This window comes from Physeter macrocephalus, chromosome 11, assembly GCF_002837175.3.
Source record: "Physeter macrocephalus isolate SW-GA chromosome 11, ASM283717v5, whole genome shotgun sequence".
NCBI classification, from domain to species: domain Eukaryota; kingdom Metazoa; phylum Chordata; class Mammalia; order Artiodactyla; family Physeteridae; genus Physeter; species Physeter macrocephalus.
Genome location: NC_041224.1, coordinates 38,054,266 through 38,061,357, shown reverse-complemented (window position 1 = coordinate 38,061,357; position 7,092 = coordinate 38,054,266). Strand labels below are relative to the sequence as shown.

The window sequence follows — 7,092 nt, the reverse complement described above, 5'->3', positions numbered from 1 at the left end:
AGTGGGAGACCCCCCCACAGGGTCCCAAGCCCGGAAACCCAAAGAAAACGACGAGGAAGAATTCCACGGAGCAACAAGCCCACGCACGTCTTCTGACACAGAGGTCACCACCAGCCATGTGCCTTAGGCATGGTTTTTGACTCAGTGCCACATGGACCAAGAATGTTCTTTCTTCCCAGAAGGGCTGCTTTTCCTATTTGGAGGAAGCTCCACTGACTGACAGTCTTTTCTGTGGTCTTTATTGAATAAACCTTGAGTGAGCACCTCCCTGAGTCAGGCTATGTGCTGGGGCCTGGGCCTGCCTCCAGGCCCTGGCCTCCTAAGAGGGAGGCACCACGGGGTGGCCGGCTCTCTGGCTGGGAGGATGGCGTGGGTGCTGGCGCCACTGTCTCCCAGAGGCGGGACCCGGGAGGAAGAACAGATTTCATTTGAGATCTTGACTGTTCGTCCCCGCATGGGGAAGGAGGAGCTAGTGTGCCAGGCCCTGGCAGAGCCAGGATTCAAACCCACGACACCAGCCCGGAAGCCTGTACTTCTCCACGGGGCCTCCCCAGTCCCAGCTTCCTGCTCCTACTGCCCCGCCCCTCCGCCCGGGACTGCCCCCATCTCCTCCTTCTCTGATGCTCCTGCCACCTCCACCATCCCTTCTCTTGAGAAAAGGGGGTCTCCATCCAGAGGGTGGCTGTGGAGTCTGCTGCTTCCCGATGCCTCTGGGCTCCAGGGAGCAGGGTCTGTGGCACGAGTTGGTGCTGTTTGTCCTACAGTTCATAGATGTACCTAATAAGAAAATCTTTCATGTCATTTGGGCCTCCTGGAGAGCTAATGGCTTGAGACTTGTTATTTTCATGACAAACCCTATTTAGAGAATGCAAGTGTGGTTTAATCTGTTACAAAAGTCTAGTAACATAAGACACCACAACAATAAGTCAAGACAAAAACCAATCACCTTAATAAACTTAACAGTAATCGGATGAAATTCAATCTATTTTATTCTAGTTAATCTACTCTAGATTTTTAAAAAACACTAACATGAAATGAAAGCATAATTCCTTAATACAAGAAAGATCCCCAAACCCAGGGCAGTGATATAAAAGGAGTTCCATTAAAGGCAGACATGGAACAAATAGGCCCAAGATCAGTACAGTTGCTTAACATTAATCTGGAAGGTCTGGCTGCTGTGATAAGGAATAAACCACATTAATATGTGCAGACAGTATACTAATGTGGCTAAAAACATTCAAGAGGTTATACATTAAAACTCACAACTAATGAAAAGAGTTCAGAGAGTGGCTGCTTACCAGATACAGATACAAAAAAATCAAAATCCTTCAACAAAACTCAGAAGAAAAATATTTTATACTGTAGCAACAAAACTAGTAGCCAGGAATAACCACACACACACAAAAGTCCTACATGAAGAAAATGATTAAATTACTAAAAACTGTAAAGACTTGAATAAATTGAGAAGCATACCATATTCTTGAATTTGAAAGATTAACAAATAAATTGATTCTTGCCCAAAATAAAAATACAGGTTTGGTACATTTCCATCTAAAATCCCAATATAATTTTTTGATACTTTCTATTTACCTGGGGAGAAAAAGCCCAAGATGGATAAGATTTTATAACTGAGCAATGAAAATGGACTTTTTCACATATCAAAATGTATAAAATGTCAACACTTAGGGCTTCCCTGGTGGCGCAGTGGTTGAGAGTCCGCCTGCCGATGCAGGGGACGTGGGTTCGTGTCCCGGTCCGGGAAGATCCCACATGCCGCAGAGCAGCTGGGCCCATGAGCCATGGCCGCTTATACTGCGTGTCCGGAGCCTGTGCTCCGCAACGGGAGAGGCCACAGCAGTGAGAGGCCCGCGTACCGCAAAAAAAAAAAAAAAAAAAAAAAAGTCAACACTTAAAAGAGGGTATCAGTTAAGAGTAGACTAACACCCAGATTATGAGAATTCTATACATAACTAGCAGACAGACAAATCAATTTTTTCTGTTCAAAAAAAGGAGCTAGGAAATTGGATAGCTATTTGGAAAAACAGCTTAACCTGAATCTTCACTCAGCATATCCTTTTTTAAAGTAAACTTTAAAAATTTTTTAAGTTTTAGATTTACAGAATTATTGTGAAAATACAAAGAGCTTCAATATATCCCACACCCAGTTTTCTCTATTATTACTATCTTGCAATAGTATGTAATATTTGTTGAAATTAATGAACCAATATAACCAACATGTTATTAATAATCATATTTTTATTAAGTCATTCATTTTAGAGAAAGATTCTGGATGAGGTTTCAGAGAAATTCAAATTACCACAGAAAAGCAAATAACCATTTTCAAAATTAACCTCATCTGGGGGGTTTCCTAGCTCATTACAGATTATGGGCTTGGACTTGGATGCAGGCTTTCTCTCCACAAGCTCCCAGGATGTCTGCAGCCCTCAAACCCACAAGGTGATCATGGATCTCCTATAAAGGGGACTTGCAAAGGCCAATTCCCACCCTCTCCTTCAGTTACCAAACAACTACCGAGTGTCAGCTGTTTGCAACTCCCCTCCTACACCAGGCTCCTGGGAGAATACAAAGATGCTCCCGGCATCCCCGTGGCCATGACTGTTGTGAAACAGGAAAAATGACCCATGCCTTGGTGCTGTTTGGATTTAAAGAGAGCAGCAGGCAAGGTTCTATCCAACCGGGATGAAAACATTCCAAATGCACTTAACTCCAAGGATCCAGAAGACAGTCTGGTACAGGGAAGAAGCTGCCTCATTTGTCTCAGTCACCATCTCTTGACCCCTCCATATAGGCCCTGTGCTGAGGTCTAGAGATCTGAGGTTTACGGTACACATCTTTGGCCCTAAGGAGCTCCCATGCTGGGGGAAAAGACAACAAAGTAAAAAATAAAACAACAACAAAAAAATATAAGGTCCAAAGATTAAAAAGAAATATATCACAGGAAAACCACACATCAATGTTCCTTATCAATATAGATGCAGAAATCCTCAATAAAATGCTGCATGCAAACCAAATCCAGCAACACATAAAGAAGATTACACACCGTGGGTTTATCCCAGGAATAAAAATTTGGTTTTACATAAGAAAATCAATGTAATATACCATATTAATAGAATATGGTATATTAATAAGGACAAAAACTGCATCTCAATAGACACAGAAAAAGCATTTGGAAAAAAAAACACCACCACCCCTTCATGATAAAATAGTCAACAAACTAGGAATAGAAGGGAACAACTTCAACCTGATAAACAGCAGCTATGAAAAACCCACAGCATCACTCCTATGCAAGGTTGTATCAGAAGTCCTACCTGGGGCATTTTGGCAAAAAAAGAAATCAAAGCATCCAGAATGGAAAGAAAGAAAACCATCTCTGTTTGCAGATGACATGATCTTGTATCTAGAAAATCCTGCTCTTTGAGGAAGATGCAGACACAGCCGCAGCCCCAGTGGAGCCCCGGACTGCCCACATCTGCTCCTGATTCACAGCTGTGCTGTTCCATCTCCCTGAGGAATAGTCTTTCATGAAGCCATGACGCAGCCACGGCTTTTAAAGATACCGGAAAGACACCCACGGAACCAGAGGTGGTAATTCACCGAATTAGAATTACCCTGACCAGCCACAGTGTAAAATCTTTGGAGAAGGTGTGTGCTGTCTTGATCAGTGGTGCAAAGGCAAAGAATCTCAAAGTGAAAGGACCAGTTCAGATGCCTACCAAGACTCTAAGAATCACTACAAGAAAAACTCCTTGTGGTGAAGTTTCTAAGATATGGGACTGTTTTCAGATGAGGATCCACAAGCAGCTCACTGACTTGGCACAGTCCTTCTGAGATGGTTAAGCTGATTGCTTTCACCAGTACTGAGCCAGAAGTCAAGGGTTGACGTCACCACTGCAGATGCTTAAATCAATTATTTTGAGAAATTATGTTGTTTTAAAAAAGAAGAAAAAAAAATCCTATGGAATTCACATACACAACACACAGAAACTACTGAAGTTAATAAACAACTTCAGCAATGCTGAAGGACACAAGATGAACACACAAAGCCAAATGCATTTCTATACACTAGTAATGAACAATCCAATTTACAACAGAATCAACAAGAATAAAAAACTTAGGAAAGAATTTAACAAAAGATGTGTAAGATTTGTACAATGAAAACTATAAAACATTACTGAGAGAAATTAAAAATGATCTAAATAAATTGAAAAACATCCTATGTTCGTGGATTGAAAGACTTAATATTGTTCAGATGGCAATACTCCCAAAACTGATCTACAGATTCAACACAATCCCTATTAAAATCCCACCTGGCTTCTTTGCAGAAACTGACAAGCTAAAATTCACATGGAAATGCTAGAGACCCAGAATAGCCAAAACAATCTTAAAAAGGAAAAGCAAATTTGGAGGTCTCACTTATCCCAATTTTGAAACTTACTACAAAGCTACAGTAATAAAGACATTCTCATACTGACATAAGGATAGGCACAGATCAATGGAACAGAATTGAGAGTCCAGAAAGAGACCTATACATTTGTGGTTAATTTTCAACAAGGGTGCCAAGACAATTCAATGGGAAAAAAATAATCTTTTTAACAAATGGTGCTGGGACAACTGGGTATCCTCAGGCAAAAGAATGAAGTTGGACCCTTACCTAACACCACATATAAAAATGAACTGAGGGCTTCCCTGATGGCGCAGTGGTTGAGAATCCGCCTGCCGATGCAGGGGACATGGGTTCGTGCCCCGGTCCGGGAAGATCCCACATGCTGCAGAATGGCTGGGCCCGTGAGCCATGGCCACTGAGCCTGTGCTCCGCAACAGGAGAGGCCACAACAGTGAGAGGCCCACGTACCACAAAAAAAAAAAAAAAACTGAAAATGGTTCATAGACCTAAATGTAGGAGCTAAACTATAAAACTCTTAGAAGGGGCAAATCTTCATGATCTTGGATTTGGCAATGGTTTCTTAAATATGATACTAAAAGCACAGGCAACAGAAGGAAAAACAGATAAATTGGACTTTATTAAAAACTTTTGGGCTTCAAAGGACACCATGAAGAAAATGAAAAGACAACCCACAGAATAGGAGAAAATATTTGCAAACCAAGTATCTGATAGCGATTGAGTATTAAGACTAAAGAATTACGTCTCAACAATAAAAACACAAATAACCCATTTTTAAAATGGTTAAAAGATTTGAATAGACATTTCTCCAAAGAAGATGTACAAATGACCAGTAAATACATGAAAAGACATTCAACATCATTAGTCAATAGGGAAATGCAAATCAAAACCACACTGAGATACCACTTCACAGCCACTAGGACGGCTGTAATCAAAAAGATGGACAGGGCTTCCCTGGTGGCACAGTGGTTGAGTCTGCCTGCCGATGCAGGGGACACAGGTTCATGCCCTGGCCTGGGAAGATCCCATATGCCGCGGAGCAGCTAGGCCCGTGAGCCATGGCCGCTGAGCCTGCACGTCTGGAGCCTATGCTCCGCACAGGAGAGGCCACAGCAGTGAGAAGCCCGCGTACTGCAAAAAAAAAAAAAAAAATGATGGCCAACAGTAAGTGTTGGAGGATGTGGAGAAACTGGAGCCCTCATACACTAATGATGAGAATGTAAAATGTTGCAGTCACTTTGGAATAGTTTGGTGGGTCCTCAAAAAATTACCATCATGTCCCAGCAATTCCACTCCCAAGAGAATTGAAAATATATGTCCACACAGAAACATATACATGAATGTTTATAGCAGCATTATTCATAGTTACCAAAGTGTGGAAATAACCACATGTTCATCATCTGACAAAAAGATAATGTGGTGTATTCATACAGTGGAATATTGTTCAGACATATCAATAAAAAGGAACAAGGTTCTGATACCACGTGTATAAACTTTGGAAACACTATTACATTGTGCAAGTGAAAGAAGCCGGACATGAAAGACCACATATTGTGTAATTCCATCTACACAAAATGTCCAGAACTGGTAAATCGATAGAAACAGAAGGTAGATTGGTGACTGCCAGTGGCTGAGGAAGGGGAGGAGGATGGAGAGTGACTGCTTATGGGTGTAGGCTTTCTTTTGGGGGTCTTAAAAATGTTCTGGAATTAGACTGTGGTGATATTTGCACAACCTGGTGAATATACTGAAATTCATTCAGTTGTATACTTTTAAAGGGTAAGTTTTATGGTATGTAAATTATATCCTTTTAAAAAAGTCTAAGTGTGTGTGTTGTGAGGGATTGGTAGGGGATGCTACCCATACAGTCAGGCACTGGCTCTGCCCCCAGGAAACCAGGGGCTTCACAGATGAGACTTTTGAGCCGAGTTTTGCAGGATGAATGGGCTTAATGAGGAACAATGAAGGCATTCCACGTAAAGGGCAAAAGCATGTTCAAAAGCTCAAGAATGGCAAAGAGCACTGCAGGACGGCTCTGTATAGGGGCCTCTGTATGACAGGGAGTTGGGACTGGGAGATAAGAGGAGGCAAATGCCACACCAGTGAGTCTGGGAAACCCAGAGAGTGACAGGCTCCTGTACATTTTGCTTAAATCAAACAGAAACATTTGTAGAAATTCCAAAGAGAAAATTTCAGTTTAATAAGCTCTAACTCTCCATCATGTTTCCTCTTATTTGGGTAAGAGCATTGGGTTTTTCTTTGGGAAGCCATGCCTTGCCCCTGTTAGTCCCTAAGGTTTTACTAGAGGGACTCTATACCCTCACCGCCCCCCCAGGACCATGTGACCTAGGCCTTGCCAATGACACCACCTCATCCTCCCAGCCGCAGTGAACAGCCCAGTCCAGGGAACAGCACATAGCTCAAGATGGGCCACTCAGAGGCAATGAACAAGGGATTTTGTGGAAAGCATCAAAAGACTCTTCTGGTGATCATTTTGTAATATATAGAAATATCGAATCGTAATGTATAGAAATATCGAATCAATATGTTGTGCACCGGGAACTAACATGGTGTTAGTCTAACATAGGTCAATTATACTTCAAATTTTTTTTTTTTTTTTTTTTTAAAAAGGGTGTGGGGCTTCCCTGGTGGTGCAGTGGTTGAGGATC

The 7,092-nt window shown here is 41.9% G+C and overlaps 2 protein-coding genes and 1 pseudogene across 3 annotated transcripts in view; 2 read left to right on the top strand and 1 right to left on the bottom strand.

The window, feature by feature from the left end:
* CTSH (cathepsin H) overlaps nucleotides 1-265 on the top strand; it is a 20,077-nt gene extending 19,812 nt beyond the window's left edge. Inside the window, exon 13 of the mRNA XM_024129709.3 lies at nucleotides 17-265. The gene's annotated coding sequence lies outside the window, so the exon portion shown is untranslated. The remainder of the gene's footprint in view (nucleotides 1-16) is intronic.
* Nucleotides 266-971: 706 nt separating this feature from the next.
* The window catches only part of MORF4L1 (mortality factor 4 like 1), a 36,688-nt gene continuing 30,567 nt past the window's right edge, over nucleotides 972-7,092 (bottom strand). For both annotated transcript variants that reach the window (XR_008618538.1, XM_028496245.2), the window contains one exon: nucleotides 972-2,876. The gene's annotated coding sequence lies outside the window, so the exon portion shown is untranslated. The remainder of the gene's footprint in view (nucleotides 2,877-7,092) is intronic.
* LOC102976462 (40S ribosomal protein S20-like) lies at nucleotides 2,432-7,086 on the top strand (annotated as a pseudogene).